The sequence below is a fragment of the Euwallacea similis genome, chromosome 6, assembly GCF_039881205.1.
Source record: "Euwallacea similis isolate ESF13 chromosome 6, ESF131.1, whole genome shotgun sequence".
Taxonomy (NCBI): domain Eukaryota; kingdom Metazoa; phylum Arthropoda; class Insecta; order Coleoptera; family Curculionidae; genus Euwallacea; species Euwallacea similis.
Window position 1 is genome coordinate 3,221,798 of NC_089614.1, and position 18,015 is coordinate 3,239,812.

The window sequence follows — 18,015 nt, forward strand, 5'->3', positions numbered from 1 at the left end:
AGCATCGCGATGTTTTATGGGTAAGAGAAGGCGCGTCTACATAGATGAAATTATAATATCTTTTTCTGCTGGGCAGAATAAATTTTCTTTGCAACGTTAAATTTGCTATAAAATGTGTCTTAGACATTGAAAAATCGTCCGAAAACTCCTAGTTAGCTAATAACCATTCGAAGAAGACTATCGACCTACTGATAATTGATAACGCAAACATGGCAATTGTTTGTTTAAAAATTTCAAAAATAACAAATATAAATAGCAACACAATTTGAACATGGAGGGACCAGTTGACGATTTTTGTTTGCACACGTGTAGATTTTTAATATGTAGTTGCGCACGATCACGGTGTTCAAATAAACTGCCTACCCCCTTTGCCAGCACAAAATTACCCCGTAATTGGCAAAATCATTATCCTAACAGACGATAAAAGCCGTAAACATGGCATCGTTAAATATATACACACATAAACCTCGAATACAACGGTAATTTAAAAAAAAATGAAATTTGTATTTATTATAAGCAACTGTAGTTAAAATATAATAAACTTGTTAAAGATATGCGAATGTATTATTTATTTATTATTAAACATACATTTAATCTTTGAAACAATGAAAGTCAACCGTCTATTGTTATTTTATCGTGTTTGTTTGTGAATTTTAAGGAAGCCAAAAATGCTACATTCGTTACATCAGACCTTTACCATTCCTAACCCGCCAGTATGGAAAAATGTCGCCCTTTTATTACTTTCAAATGTCACTCTAAATAAAACAAAGCAAACCTTCATTTTTATCGTCCAATTATCTGTACAGGGTGTCTCAAATGAAGGGTCCATTATGGGATCTCGAAAATTGTTAAAGATTCGAGGAAGTTTAAATTATGCAAAGTCGCGTATTTTTATGCTGAAACAAGTGCCGTTTAAAAATCCGAAAAATTCCGACTGGTTCTCAATATATAAAAAAAAAACAAAGCTCTGATATTTCGATTTTACTTCCTTTTGACATTATTTCCATAAATATCGGAAAGCGAATGAGAGATTATTAGGGTTTCTGTCTCTGATGGAGAAGATGGCACAATCAGACGTTATTTCCAATGTTTCGTCATTTGACAACCATCATCAGTTCTTTAGTTTTAATAAGAACTTGAATATGTTAATGTAGTTTTCAAATTTGAAAAATGTTAATTCAGAAATAACAAAAGGTTATCATTTTTGTTTATATTAATATTAATTTAATTTAAAATTAAATATATATGGTAATTAATAATAATTAAAATGATGAAAGAAAATTATAAAAGGTATTCGAATTGAAAGCCATTCGCCTCGATACATTTTGCACTCAGTTTATGTAATCTTAAAATCGCACGTTGAATAGATCGATGGGGAAGCGCTGTTATTTCCCTCATTAAATTCGGTTGTAATTCATTAATATTATTTGGAATTTCACGGTGAAAACGGTTTCGAAAGTATTCTCATAAAAATAATCCAGGGGATTCAAGTCAGGACTTCTAGCAGGCCACCTCAAAGGTCTCTGGTTTCCGATCCATTGATTTGGAGAAATCCTATTTCTCCAATCTCTCTCTCTCTCCAATCCAATCTCTCTAATAATTTGTTACTTCTCGTCTACTGTGTGGATGAGCACTGTCATCTCACCACCATAACTGTAGTAAAATAATCAACGGTTCGTCTTCAAATTGATCCAGAATATGACGTAATATTAGTTCTAAGCATCTTTCGGGTGTCAAAGTACCATCATATATTATAAGGCCAAGAATTCTACTGCCTCACATACCAGCCTAGACATTAAATGACACTCGCCCTTGTGGTATAACTTCTACATTTTGTCTCGAATTTTCAACCAACCAATGATGCTCATTACGTCTGTTAAACATTCCGTTCGTCGAGAATTAGTATTTATTGCTCCACATTATATTTGACAAAAAGCTGTTATCTTCAATAATTTTATTTTGAAGCCAGTGACAAAAATCCAATTTTCTAATGTTGTCACCCGGCTTAAGTACATGGCTTGTGTGTATTTTATATGGTTTATATTTATTAGAACGCAAAGTTCATCATATTCTTATTTTAGAAATTAGCAATTCCTTTTCGAAATACCTAAGAGACCTTTGGAGGCATTATTCACCTTTGAAAAATATTCTAATCGACTAATGGATATAATGTTTACAACTTTGAAAATTTACCGATCTTAAAATAAATTCTTCTTCATGTGGATCTCTTCGATGACCATAATTATTTATGGGCTTACTAAAACTTCCAAATTCCATCAAATTTTTATCCAGTTTAGAAAACAACCTTTGATGATGTTGCTTTCGATTGGGATACTGATTCAAATATGGTTGGCTTGCAATTCTAGAATTTCTATTAGAAGAGTAATAAATTTGTAATATATCACGGTTTTCTAAATTTGAAAACTTTGAAAATGTCATTTTTCATTGGCTACAATGATGTTTTAAAATAAAAAAATAGTAACAATACATAAATAATTGTTTTGACAAATCAGCCATTATATTATAAATTAGCGTATTTTGTTTGATAGCCACTTAAATACTAATAAACTGTTATTTGCTTTCAATATTTATGGAAATTACGTCAGAAGGAAGCAAAATCGAAATATCAGAACTTCGGTTTTTTTCGTATATTTTTAAACGGTATTTTATTCAGCATAAAAATACGCAACTTTGCCATAATTTAAACGTCCTCGTATCTCTAACGGTTTCCGAGATCCCCATAGTGGCCCCTTGACTTAAGACACTCTGTACAGAACCACACTCTAAATGCCTGATATGAATAGATTTAAAAGACAGAATTAACGTCCGTCCCTGTCCAAGACACCCTCTCTTTGATTAACTGCACAAAGGCGTTTAGCTTAAATCCCAACACACTGCTGGCAACCCACAAAGATCTTTGCTTTGCTTACTTCAGCATTCTTTCGATTCCCTATATATCGTCGTATAAGTAATCAAGGGGTGGCATGAGGGAACAAGAAATTTCTCCCTTTCAGTAATTTGCCCTCAGCCTAGAGAGATTCTAAATGAATTTGCAATTGGTGAGGCGAAAACTTCGAATACAAGGCCACTCATGTATTCGTCATATCTTACCCTTTATGTTTTCTTTTGCTCACTGAAAGACTCATAAAATGGTATCTGAAAAATGTGCTCTAATTAATAAATGAAATTTATGAAATCTTAAGGGAAATTATTTCCTTGGGGATTCTTTTAAGAGGAATCGAAACACCAAAAAGTTAAATACACAAAACTGTGGTAATCTTTGTGTATAATAAAAAACAAAGTATAATTATTGTATGTTGGGTCTAAAAGACAATGGGTAAAGCAAATTACATTTTATGTCCCATTAATACTAATTCTTATTTTTTAATTATTTTAGTTAAAATTTGATTCGTAGTACTTCAAGATCGTTGTTCATCGATGTTACTACTTTTTTTCTTTTGTAAATTACAGGGCGTTTTTGTTAAATTTCTGAGCAGTCTAATAGCCTTAAAACAAATTTCTAGGAGGGAGTGCAATTTATGTAAATACGAAAATAAGATATCAAGTAAAAATTCGTCCTCCAACTAATGTAAGGAAGGAAGGCTCTATTGGTGGTGTAGATATGAAATTAGAAGAGACAAAACACCTTAATAATTAATGTATATGGCCACTTTCCATTATTGATTGATATATCTTCATACAAAAGTAACAATTTAAAAGTATTAGTGTTCTAGTGCACTCGTGTATATCTAATCATAGAGGATAAAAAAATGAATACTGAATATTGCGATTACAAGGGCAAACTGCTGAAAAAAGTTATTTAATTGAAAAATATTTTTTGCTTTAAAAAAAATCTTGGAGGCGTGAATGTTTACTCCATAAGAAAAAAAGAAGGTAAATAGTAATTCAAGTAAAGAAAATTGAATAAATAACTTTAGCAAAGCCAAATAATTTCTGGAGGAGCCTGAAATATTGAAGTGCAAGAAGGAATGAAAAAATTTGTCTTAATTGAAAAATTCGGATAACAAATATAAAATATCACATGTAAACAAAAAAAAACATTACGGTTTATTGAAGGAAAACAAATCGAAAAGATATGCAAATAAAATTTAAAAAATTAGATAATAAAAGTTGGTTCATAATTAGAGAAATTGATGTGAAGCTGATCATATCTAAGGCAAAAACCGAGGGTTATAAATACATGCCTCGGTTATTGCTTATTGCAGCTAAAAACTTGAATGGGTCTTTCGTTGGGATTGCTACAAAATTAGTATTGAAACTACAAGTAGCACCGTTTAAGAGTGACGTGGGACTCAATTGCAGATATTAGTTTAGAGTTATTGGACAGAGAAGGAATTTCACAAATTGTATTGTATATAATTTTTTTTTAATCAAGGGGTTAATGAGGACTTAACTTAAATAAACTTTTTAAAATTAAACTTAATAAAATCTGTAATAAATCAAATATGGAGTACTCTGCTACATACATATATTAAATCTCTCTATTTGATATTTCTTGATGAGTTGAAAAAGGCATTGGTACTTCTTGCACTAAAAAAACTCCAATGCACAAAATTAAGACACAAAAATGGGGGAATTATCGACCTATAAGTCTGTTATCTACATTTTCTAAAATATTTTAAAAAGTGATATGTAAGTGTACGGTTAGCTTCATGATGGAACATAATATTCTAAATAAAAATCAACACGATTATATACTAGATGGATTTACAAATAGGACAATCTTTGAATTTACTACGAGTATTTTCAGAACAATGGAGGAAGACAGTGTGTCTGTGAAGTTTTTTTTAGACTTAAGCAAGGTTTATGATACAATCAATATTGACATGCTATATAAACTTTGACACACTTTTGATAGTGAATAGAAGATTTATTTTCTACGAGAAATATTTTAAATTAGGAATTTTTAGCGTTTAAGCTATCTACCTGGAATAACTAATTGCAATCAATGGAATAACCGCAAAGTAGATGCTTGAAAATTTCCATTTTGCAATTTCATTACCAACTTCATATTCATAAAATTTATTTTGACGTAAACACTAAATATTACAAACTTGAATGTTGTTGTTTTGCCTAGAGAGCATTTCCAGGATGCTTTTACACTCTAGGGCCAATTTACAGTGTACCATATCAGCGGCATTAGTCAATCTGACTATTCTGCTATCAGAGCATATATTGATTCACATTTATTAGCGGGTCAGATAACAGGTATGCTTGTAACACCACATTATGGCCCCAGAGCAAAATGTTGCACCATTCCGCCAGTACAGAGTAGTAATCTAACCTGGAACCATCTGCGTGCCAGCTGATTCCATCGAGGGTTATGTTTGGAAAGTGATTGGTCCCCCATTTTTCGCCATCGTGCATTACTATTTCCAGGAAGTTTAAAGGTTCACGTGTGATTAATAGAATATCGCTTTCCATCAAGAGAACCGGGCACTCCGGTAATCTAATCCCATATGCAAAAATGCAAGAGTGGTCAAATGTACACATGTACTACCACCTAATCGGTTGCACCAGAATATATAACTGATTTTGTAAAGTATCATCGATGTGTGTAGTGTACACTGCGCTCTACTACATATACAGTCTGGACTGATTCCTGATTTTGTCGGAATCGTGTTCACGCTAGGACAGTTTGTAGTTGAGGAACGCTTCCAGATACTTCACCGTCTGGTGATACTGAAGTATGTTTGATTGTAGTATCTCTCGTGGTAGATTTTCTTTTTATTGTTGCAAAGAAGCAATTACCCTTTTGTTATATGTCAAATAAAATGCCGCTGATATAAATTTTAAAAAAGTGGTTCGTCAAAAAATGTCATGACTTTGTCCACGAGTCTCCAACTTCTTTATTTGTCATAGATGTTGAAGTGAATTAAAAAACGGAATGTTGAGAAATTGTGCCTCGAATATGCTTTAAAATGTAGTACGTTAAAAGATAATTCATAGATACCTCCAAAATTTAAAAGAAATAATGGAGATATGCAACATTGAATAAAAAAGGTGAAAATCAGTAGATTCTCGAAAGTTTCATACAGAAAAATAAAGAATTAAGAAATTAATTTTTTTTAAGGAAATTTTCAAACAACATAAATGTAAAACATTTCGCAAAATATACGTAATTTTTTTTATTTACATAAATTCTTTTCACACAAAAAAAACAACTCACAAAGGGATTCTTTGGAAAAAATTACCTAAAAATTACAAAAAAAAAATGAAAGGAGATGATATAATTTTTAAAGATGTTTCTTGCCCTCTTAAAAGAAATCAGTGAATAAAATTGTCAAATAGTATAAAAAATATTAGAACTACTAAAATTATCATAATAATAGAATTAAAAGAGTATGATCGTAAAAAAAATAAAAGTTGTTCTATTAGTGAGGATGGAATGTCTTGGAAAAGAAAGTTTTTTCATATTGTCATAAATTTTACGTAAATACTTCATATAATATATGTATCATGATAATCTGAATATCGTCGAGATATGTCTTTCAGTTATAGAAAGTGTTGAGGGAACAATGTTAAGTTCACCTCAATAAATATAGAAACAAATTGGATTTTTAGGTATTTATTATATATTTAAATTGATATCTATGAATAACGCGAGTGGACTACTCTTACTATGATCGCAACTAGTGCTTCTATAGATAAAACATAATGAAAGTGGATTTACTACATAGTAAATATCACGAAGAATAATATCAATAGGTGAATGAACTAAAACAACTTTTGTTAATTTTCGAATAGTGAATAGGAGAAGAAGTTATAGAGTCCATTGGGAGCAACGGTTAGGAATAACTTGGATACCATGGTAAATTGCTCATCGTATAAACATTTTAACTATAATTGAAACTGCAACAATTATAGTGACTGAAGTGCACTATGCTCGTGTGTCAACATCTAGTCCTATAGTAAATATGTATATGGTAAGCTCACTATTAAGCTCCAATTGCTCTTATAGCATCAATCGCTCCTATGGCTCTAAGGGCTCATTTCTTGCCTTTACTAGTTAATAATGTGAGAAAATATTCCGACTTCTAGCAAAATTAAAATATATACTTCTAAGTGTCAAAAAAATAAAAATATAAAATTTAGTCTTTTGCTGAATCAAAGAATATGTTAAAAATTTGATCTGTTAAGAGTATAGTGGTGCCTCTTGCTATGAATAGTAAAGAAAGTTAAAGAAGAATTACTATAATTTTAACAGCTCAAGTAAAAAAGAAAAAGTTTCTCAGGTTTTATTACTGCTGGATGTGTATTAATAATTATTGAAATAAAATTAATTGCATCAGGAATTAATCAAACTCATGATAACTGTAGTGTAAAAATAAATGCGTGCTATAACGGAATAAACAGTTTAACCAGTTCCTGCTCTTTTATCTATGATTCTCCTTATTATTGTAAAGATAAACGTGATAGCAAAGTCAAAATCTTATATTGTTCAATCGTGAAAAAGCTATATCTGGAGCTCCAAGTATTAGCGGAATTAATCAATTTCCAAATCTTCCGATTAAGGTGGATATTACCAAAAAACAGTATAATAAACAAATGGGCTGTAATATATAATGTATATATGTAATAATTGTATAAAAAATTTGATCATTTATAGTTAGGCCTCTTAGAGTTACTAATTGTGCTCGAATTAGACTTTAAGAAAAGTTGCCTACTATTTCTGCTCATGCCCTGAAAAATTAAATATAATGTTCTAACATTTTTATGGTTTTAAAAGTACAATGATTTATTAGGTAAAATGGATTAGATGGTAAGTTGTAAATTTATTAACAGGACTATTCTTTTTATCAAAATTATATAGTCAAAAATGATATTGAATTGAAAATTCAAAGAAGAATTTAGTTCTATAATTTAAGAATTAGAATAATACTTTTTTTGACATGGAAGGTCAGAAGTAAACTGAAAATCTTATAGGATTAAAATTGTTGTAATAATTTTCAAGGGCTCATAGTTAATACAAAAAGTCTTAGAAAATAATTGTATTTTCTAGGTTTTAAACGAGTTATATTGTCAGAATATAGAATTCAAAAAATAAAATATAATAAGAATTGTTACTAAAGTGAAAAATAAATCATTTCTTACTCGATTGATTGTAATTCATTTAGGGATTAAACGTACAATTAAATGAAGGAATCACTGAAATGAGACAATAATTTTAGAAGTTATTGATCATCAAGATTGTGGCACATTCTCAGTGATGCGAGAAATTTGTTCAGGTCCAGAAGTTTGTGTACATACATACATATGTACCCTAGAATTAGTAATACAGCACATCTTAACTAGCAAAAACACGTGTGCATTGCATCCTAAAATACGTGACTCAGATTGTTGCTTGTCTTATTTTGAAGTTGTTTTTTCCGGCAAATGAAAGAAAAACACAACTGTAGCCGTGACAGGCGGCAAGAAAGGAATCCAAATGTGTTTTGAAATTCGATCCGTCCCTAAATGTGTCGCACTTCGTATTATTCTAGGTCTGTTTTTGTTGTTCCCTAAATATGGGAATTTTTTCTTTTAGTGTTTGTCTGCCTCCTAGAGAAAACACAGTAGTTGGAGGCACAAAAGAACCACAAACCGCTGAGCTTTTAGATAGGTACGCCAGATGCTAGTTTATTTACACATAGGGCAAAGGGCCTTACTGAATAAACATACCCAGGACGTTCTGAAAGTAATCGGAATTTATCTGCAGGTATTCAACATTTCTGACACAACGATCTAATCTACGACCACTTCTAATTTTTATAGCAATACAACAGTAAATACGACCGAGATCTATACACTCTGTATACACTTGATCGTTAATGCGTTTACGCCAGAAAACTTGGCATGAATATTTGAGATTCACGCAAACTGTTTGTTTGTTTGTTTGACAGGATAAATTTGTTTTCACAAGATTTATTTTTATGAAGCTCCGTCGTTCCCGCATCCTGTATTCCAGAGGCCTGGAATCAGGTTCTAAAAACTATTCTTATTACTAAGAAGCAACGAGCGCACGGTTAAGTTTAGTAATTTAAGATTTAAGATTTGACGAAAACAATTCTAAATATAAACACATAATATGTGTTTATAATTTTGTTTATTAACAGTGGTGTAGAGTAATCTGTTTATGCGAGCCTCGGTTAGTTTTAGCAGTTATATAAGTTCGTCAAGACGTTGCTGTATTCGCTTTAAAAAATGTTTAGACAGACGTTTCGAGTTTAATATTAACCGCTTTTATGTTTTCATTTACAAATGGCCTTGTTTTCTTTATCTAATGTGGATGTATCTACGCACATGGCATAGGGTGTCCCTGAAAAAGATAACTAAACTTTCGCTTTATAAATACCTAACGGGCCTCATGTATGCCTTACAGATTTTTGAAAGCATTCTATGATGATTAAGAACTTGTGACCTAAATTGTTAAAATTATAAAAAATAACGTCCTAATATCGCTCATTAAGTGGGCGAGCTTGACCTTAACAAAGACAATTAATTGCAGTAAATTAAAAATAAAATGCTTATAAAATGAAGATTCGGAGTTGTGTATATTTATTCAAGAATTTGTGTATTTATTAAAAGAAAATATGTATGTCAGTTAAATAGGTACATAAAACGGCATAACCAATAGCGCTCACGCAAAGAACATATAAACAAAAAATATATATAATTTATTACATCAGCTATCTTTTTGGAAAAATTCCTGCTGTTTATTTGTGTTTTTCTATCAAATAGTTTGCTAATTTCCTGAAAAATCGTTATTGTAGAAAGTATGAAACAGAACAGATTTGTTTACAACCGACCCCGTCTGGACGTGCATGTATCGATTGAAATAAAGTAAATATTAGTATTACGTCATTTGCGAGAAATACTAAGCTCTTAAACGTTAATTTCCATGTGCACGGCACTGGTTTTTTCATAATCAGGCTCCGAATAAGATGCCAAATAAAACGCCATTATGCAACTTTGTTTACAAAACTATTTTCTCTTAATCCTGTTTACTGACAATTTTCGAGGCAACGCGAAAATTTATCTCTCTAACGTAAAATCGATACAGGGCGGCCCCCTTAATTGTGTTCATTAAAAACTCTTCGAATAAGAAAAAATGGCATAACCGCGTGCCGATAGCCCCTACGGCTATATTTTGCTTTTATTCCCTCTTACCAGGGATTAAACCTCCCCTATTAACTTTCAAATTGCTACTTTCCACTTTCCTGCAATTTCCAAACGGGGAAGTTACGTTTTGAGGAGGTCGGAAATATTTTTTCACGTATATACGTACTACCTACGAGCGACTAGCTATAAAGACAAATTGTTGGTGAGGAAAATGTATCCATCGAAGGAAATTTATCATCCTTTATGGGGTTCGTTGTATAGGGCGCCAAAATACCGCTTTGGGAGCTTAAACACTTCACTGATAGCACCTCTAACATGTTCTTTTAATTTTTTTTATCGTAGAGAGTCACAGGAGTTTGGCAATAGGTGATTTTGAAACAAAATAGCAGATCACAGGTCTTGAACCATGTTGTTTTTAAAATAAATTAAGTTGAAACTTCGTACAAACACTATAACCTTCAGAATGAACAAATAAAGTTATACAATAAACATTTTTGTGGGTTAAAACCGGTCATACCCTAGTCCCTCCTTCCCCCTCATTCGTATTACAGAAAAGTACCAAAGGAAAAGTATTTATATTTTTTTAGCTTTATTTTGCATATAAAAGAAATTTCTAAACTTAAATATCACCTAGCCTAATTAGGGTAAATCTACAGTGAGAAAAAAAGGCCTGACATAGAGCTCTACAAGATCTAGACCGAGACTTGTGTGCTCTCGGCCTTCCAATCTTGTATATTGAGACCGCGTCCGGGTCAATTTCGTTTAGTGATGGACATAGTGCGGTTTGAAAAGTTACTCCTTACATAGCTTCGGTCTCAGGTTGAATTGGGGTCTCGGCGTTGGTCTCGGTTTCGATCTCGAAACTTCAATGTAAACCATAAACTTCAATTTGATAAATGTAAACGGTTTATTATTTGGTTTTTGCCAGTTTTACAACTAAAACTTTCATATGGTTTATTGCTAGCTTGGTCAAAAATGTAGAAAATGAATTTATTCAAGCTATTTACAAAAAGAACGCAGGAAGTGGTACTTTTCTGCTTCAAACAGTCGTCTCTGTTTCGATGTTTGCAATAAGTCGGCTGGGCAGAAGGTGCAGGGTCAAGGGTTAAATATGAAAAAAGAAAAACAAGTTGACCTGTATACCGCACTGACTGCTGTAAAGATACTTTATCTTGTAAGTGGGATAAAGTAGATGTTTCTTTCCACCCAAAGGAGTCTGATAATGTACACTTTACCACACGGCAGCAGAACAAATATATAAATTCACATTACAATAATAGCTATTTTTCAATACCAAAGTTAATCATATGCCATTTATTTTTCGATGAATTTCTTACGTTCGATTTCACCATATATCACATGGCAGCCTAATTAAGTAAATATCAAAACGCATAATTTGTGAATAAATGAAATCACATTTTTCTATATGAAGAAGACGAGCTCATTTTCTTAAAAGTCTCTTTACTTAATAAGAATGTATAGACTAGCACTATTAGACCCCCTAAAAGCATATTATCGAAAATTGCTATGACCTACAATCTCTCGTCATTTGACGGACTATAAGCAAAATGAAAACCTTGAACTTGTTTTACGTAATTTGAAAAAAAATATATTCCAGTCAAGAATGAGATTTCCGACATCCTTGATTTACAGTATGGGTCTCGCACGTCAAGATCGAGACCAAGATAGTCTCGGACTCGGTCTCGAATTACAAATTGTAGTCTCGATCTTGGCTTCGGATATACCTACAAGTGTTATTTTTAAGTACGCGGCCAAACTTCAAGGGGTGATTGTTTGAGTGATTCTAAGACGAAAAGTTTATATAAACATAGTTCCGGTAATGCTTCGTTTTCAAAATACAGGGTGTCAAACTTTAAAAAAAAAATCGTTTTCTCGCAAAATTCGTAATAATCTTTTAGCCGATTTTATTGAAATTTGACATTTACTTATTGTTAAATGTTTTTTTTACTAAAAAAACGCGTACCATTTGTTTAAATGTAGTTATAATAAAGTTTTTTTTTGTTTGATTTTTTTTTAATTTCCGGCGTTATCTGTTTGCCTGCCACTAGCAAAAAGAGACAAACAATTTCTAACTGAAGAATGAAAGTGCATTAAAAATTGTCACCAAATTTCAACGTCATATTAGTTTGCTTATTCTTGTTATTTAAGATTTTTTTTAATATGTAATAATTTAAAAAAATGTGACACACCGTATCTTGAAAACGAAGCATTACCGGACCCATGTTTATATCAAATTTTCGTCTTCTCAAAGAATTACTACTTGAAGTTTGGCAACGTAGTTAAATAACACCTTGTAGTAGTGAAACTTTCTACACACAAGAGTAACAATTTTGAACTTTAAGTTACGATTTTCCACTGCCAACAATGCCAACATTTGCATAAGGGTTATTCTTGGTAAACTGCTATAGTTCTAAGCCTTGCGTAATTTTTATGTCAAATAAAAAAATATTGTTGTTTTTCGATTTTAAGCTGCTTGTAGAAATAGCGTCTATTAACAAATTCACATATGCTGAACATTTTTACTATTTCAAATATTATAATTAGCAAATTCTCATTAAAAAAATTAACACTCTGTTATCGTCACCAATGTTCGCACCCCGCATTTGCTAACTAAAATTTTGCTTTGTATTATTTTCATGAATTCCTTCAACTGGAATTAGGTAATAAAAATGACACTTAAACGTTGTTTACTAATATAAATTATACACAGTCAACAGATTGTTCATAAAATATCTTAACTATCTGTTTTGTGTTGATTGAATGATCTCCGTGAACAGTTAAAAAATTAAGCGAATGGGACAAATAGTGTTAAAATTTTCATCTATTTTGTTATCTGAAATTTTTGGTAAATGTAAATTATTTCCATGTTGTTATTACAGTTTAGTATGCATTATTGTTCTAAGTTATTAATATTGGTTATGAAAAGCAATCAACGGATTTACCCACAAATTATTATTAGAAAACTTTAGAATTCATGACCTCCATTATCTCATTTCCAGTATCATGGATATAAGAAGAAACCACTATTTTTGTGCCTGACATAAAAGGTATAAAAAATGTACGGTAGAACCTATGAATCGAATAGGGCCGAAATTTCAATAATTTCATACTTGTAATTGTGTGTGGCTTTATTCATTATTTATTATTTATATTCATTATTAACTATTTTGTGTTCTATTGTGTGTCGTTACATTACCATGGAAATTAGTAAATAATATGTACGGTTCAAATACCCAAATATCCTTAGATACATTTTGAGTTATTATCGGTTTTAGTAATATATTAAGAATATTGATTTTTTTTAACTAGTAAAAATATGCTTTTATTTGTTATGTAAGTTATAGTCTGACATCACGTTAGTTATCTAAGCATCATTTCGGTTATTAGACCAAATTTATTTTGTTGAAATAAATGTTGTTAAATAATTTTTGAGCTCAGTCGTATGCATATATATAAATTATAAGATATGTATAATCATTCCCTCGTTAAATTAATATATTTTAAAACAAAAATTTATTATTTTTTATATCCTTTTCGTACCTCAACTATCACGCTGTTGAAATTCATTTTTAGCAGAAAGTGTTTTGGCGTCACACCACCACATGTATCCTTTGAGATACCTTAGAATTAACCGTTGTAATTTTTACGCATGCTCGCTCAGAGTTTTGAGGTTAGATTACTTATGTATGTTTTATTTGTATTTCCATGGCGTGCGGCTGCGTACGGGCTTTAAAATCAAAAACAATTAAGTAAGCAGGTTTTTATTGCTATTTTCTGTGAATACTGGACAATGTATTGCACTTTTTGGTTTTATAAAAAAAATTGTCTAGAACGAGTTTTTCTTAACGGATCGCCAGGGACAAATTAGGTCTTTACGATTGTAACGTTTTTGAGATAAAAAATGTTTATATCAGAACCTTTAACGCAGAAAAAACTGCAAGATATCATTTTATAATTTGAACATTGATAATTTAGATATTCACGCAAATGATGATTTTTTTCTGAATCAAAATGAGGAAGAAACGGCTCAAAATCAGAATAACGATTAACACATAATATAGTAAATAACTGGTAAAAAACTGTGTGTTCGCGCCGATTGAACGTAGTTCAATCCTGAGGAATTCAATTTACAAGAACTTAGAATAGTAGATGTATATTTCAGAAAATATATTTATGATATATATGATACAATTACGATAAAGACCAAAGTACTGTTCAGTACGTTTCTAATAATATTTCTCGAAATCACTATTTCCTGGTTTAATTACACTTTTAGATGGATTTTGAAAGGTCCAACTCATTCTGAATATCTAATGTGGATGTCATAGAAATCAATGAACCAAAGCAGTCTGAATAGATGAAGTAATTATTACGTTTCACGGAAAAGTACACATGAAACAATATGTTAGGAAAAACCCTAACCCAGTAAGTTTGATGAACTTGGAACTTGGTAGCGGCGATCCCAAGAAGTACTCTATGAGGTTTTCATCATCATCATCATTTCACATCTCTGGAATCAGCTTTTATTCCAACACCGGAAAATATCAATGTAGGCGGCCGAATTATTTAGAAGCTTACTAATACATTGCTGATAGGAGTATCTGTTTGAAAAAAACAGTTATTTTACATCAATTCATTTAATTGATGCTTTTTCCAGACAAATTTCTTTGGTTGGTTCAATAATAGCCAGGCGAATTTCAAAGAATGCAGTTTTGTTGAAATATAGTGAGTTGTTGAAATTAGGACGTACCCTATCTTACAAATTAGTATAGCAAGATCAAAGAACTATTTGGGTTTAATGATTTGATTCCGAACCTGTGCATTTTACAAGTTTAAAATGTGATGTGAAATCAGGAGGTACATATACCAGATGGCCAAAGACTGATACGAAAATATAACATTACATTAACATGACATTAAAGTACATCAAATAGTCTGATGTAGTAGCTGCGGACAATGCCAATATAGATGGAGTAAACTTTTTAGAAGAGACGAATGGGTAATATTCAATGAATGCAAGAGCCAACAAATGGACCATTCATACTATTTTCCATTTTCTTTAAATCTGCAATTACTGCTATCTGGCTGGAATACCTAAAACGTGCTATCTTGACAAATATTGTCAAAAAAAGGTACTACGAACTATTTACATTTAAAATTATGGCTAGCGGAATCGCTGGAGTTTTCTGGAAATGAGCGGGTTACATTTGAATTAGAGATTTTAGATGAAGATGGATCATCTCGTAAACAACGAAATATTCAACCTTTACGTACTGGAAACTTTTCCAGGCAAAGCAATAATCATATACCCACTTTTATGAAACGTGTGCGGAAGTCAAGGCCAACATGTAGGTATGTAGATATAGTGAATTAGGAAAACTTACCTTTACCAAATGTTTGTCATATAAGGTTTAATTATGTTATACAGTGGAAATAAACTATTTTGCTTTATTTCATCAATAAATTGTAGTATTTAAATATTGAGAGTATAAACTCTCAAGATGTTATCAATTATATATGTTTTTTTTTTCGTAAAAAACTTAATTTTTTGGTTTGTTTTCAATTCTATGTTGTTTTTGGTACCCGAACTATTTTAATAAGAATGACCTATAAACGAGCATATGTCTTTCAGTTCAAAATAGCAAAATACAGATACGCTCTTTTTAATTAACAGGGCAGCGTATTTCAATAACGAAGAGTTCGCGGCTTCATGTTTAAATGGAGAATCATCTTATTTTAACCTACGGCATCGCATTACAAAATATATCTACGCTGTTCCCGGACACCCTGCATAAAAACGTTAAATTTAAAAAATATAAAATAATATCAGTAAAATTACAAAGAAAAAATTCGTGAAAAAATCTGCATTGGCCTTTGTCCGTTAATTGTGATCGTTAATTAAAAAAAGAGATATAATAAAATTAAGCATAAGTAGAAACAAATTAAGCTAGATAAAAATATTGAAAAATTAAGTGGAAATGAAAAAATAAATTGGTTTTGAGGTGACAGTGAATGAATGCGAAAATTGTTTTCACTTAACTTCATTATATTTTTCATGTTATGGGAAACATCTGCGAGTTCTTTCGGCAATTAAATGAAAAAATGTCTTCAGTTCGCAAAGATTCTTCATATAAATGTGTATCAGAATGCTGCAAAAAGACATGAAAAAGTTAAGCTCATCCGGCATCTGGATGCGTAGGTAAAATAGTTTTGTTGGTCGCGTTTTGGGTTTGCGTTCAAGCTTCGCGTTCTCTCTATGTGCCCCATCAATTTAATATTGGATTTAAGTATTAATATTGTTTTTTATTATATATTTATGCTGCATAATATTATATAGTAATGTTTTAAAATATCCCCTATTGTCTCCAGTGCCTTGGTCTGAATCTTAACTTCAAGTTGCCAGAGCAAATTGAAACCGAAAAACAAATATTTCGATAATATTTCATTGAAAGCGGCTGTATCGATTGCTGTTACATGCGTTTGGCAATAAACAGGTAAACAATTTATAATTGAACGAGTTGCTATCGGCTGGATCTTAACGTGCGGTATTTGAATGGAGCAGGAATACTCACTGCCAGCGTCACCTATTTAACATCACTGTGGTGCAATGACTCCTCAAAAAACTGGTCAAAAACACACGTCAACAGCTGTCAAGAAATGTGAATCACTTGTCACTCGCGTTGGCCGATGTAACAATCGCAGAACTTCGCGGTCAAAAAGAGCGGGCTTTTCAAAGAGTGAGGTTAAGACAGCAGAGGTACTGCCGCCGTAAATCTCGCGACCACGTCAGTACTATTAATGGTACTATCGCATCGTATTGCCCAAGCTCGACGGACCGCGTATTTCGAACTGAGAGCAGTTCGTACACACTCACACACGTTTGTGCGGCACACATAATGTGCTGTGTTGTTTACTGTTTACTTGTCTGCCGCTCGCCTCGCCCGTATGAGAGATGTTGTTTACCCAGTTATATTTAGAGTTAGAGAAATGCAAAAGCAAACCAACTACACCTGCCCCGTCGGCTGGATATCATCCCGCAGGAGCGTATTTGTCCATAATCCTCAACGGTCGCTTTAGCCCCTTGATTCGATTAGGCAGAACCGGATTTAAAACGCTGGTCGCCTTATTTAGACAATTAAAACAGTACTACTTTTGACACGAAGATATTGATAGAGAAACGTTTCGATAATTTGAACGAATTTCTCGAAATTTAGATGGCATCCGTTCTAGAAAATTCACATCAAGGCCGGGAGTAGTAGAAATAATAAATTCTTGAATTAAAGTGTGGCCCAAATTGGATGTACATATGTATATTGTATATGTACATGTATCGGCATCTTGAGAATTATAATACTTAAAAACGTGGTTAAATAGGAAAATTTCAAGGGACTTAGTGGCCAGTCCAGTGCCTTTTTTAAAAACATTTTAAAATGTTCTCGTTTTTGAGTTATTTTCAAAAATCAAGAACTTCCTTTTTCGAAAAAGTGCTGTAAATTTCTAGATTTAAAATATTTCTCAACTGTGTGGAAAAAATTGTTAAAGCATCTTTTTCTGAGCTAACCACTTTATTGCTATGTTTCAATTCTGAGATATCATTAAGTTTTTATTTGCCTATGGAGGCTGTATTGTTTTTCCATACAGTTTGAATGGACTGTTACTCCTTCCTAATGATTGCTGTAGGCATATTTACGTTTTATGTCAAAAAGTAACAAAGAATAATTTCTTTATATAACCATGACCTCGGCGGCCTTAGCTGTACAAAACAGCTGTTATCGTGGCAACAATTAGCAACCTACAATAATTGACTAGATAATTCATTAATCAAATAATTGTTTCAGCAAAGGTAGTTCAATAATTACTATAGAATTAATA

The 18,015-nt window shown here is 31.8% G+C and overlaps 1 protein-coding gene across 6 annotated transcripts in view; it reads right to left on the reverse strand.

Annotated features, from left to right (window-relative positions):
- The window catches only part of LOC136409723 (uncharacterized), a 159,378-nt gene that overhangs the window by 93,498 nt on the left and 47,865 nt on the right, over positions 1–18,015 (reverse strand). The window contains exon 1 of one of the 6 annotated variants that reach the window (XM_066391424.1): positions 16,716–17,041. The exons of the other annotated variants lie outside the window; for them this stretch is intronic. The gene's annotated coding sequence lies outside the window, so the exon portion shown is untranslated. Of the gene's footprint in view, positions 1–16,715; positions 17,042–18,015 lie in introns of those variants that run through there. 6 annotated transcript variants of the gene reach the window in all.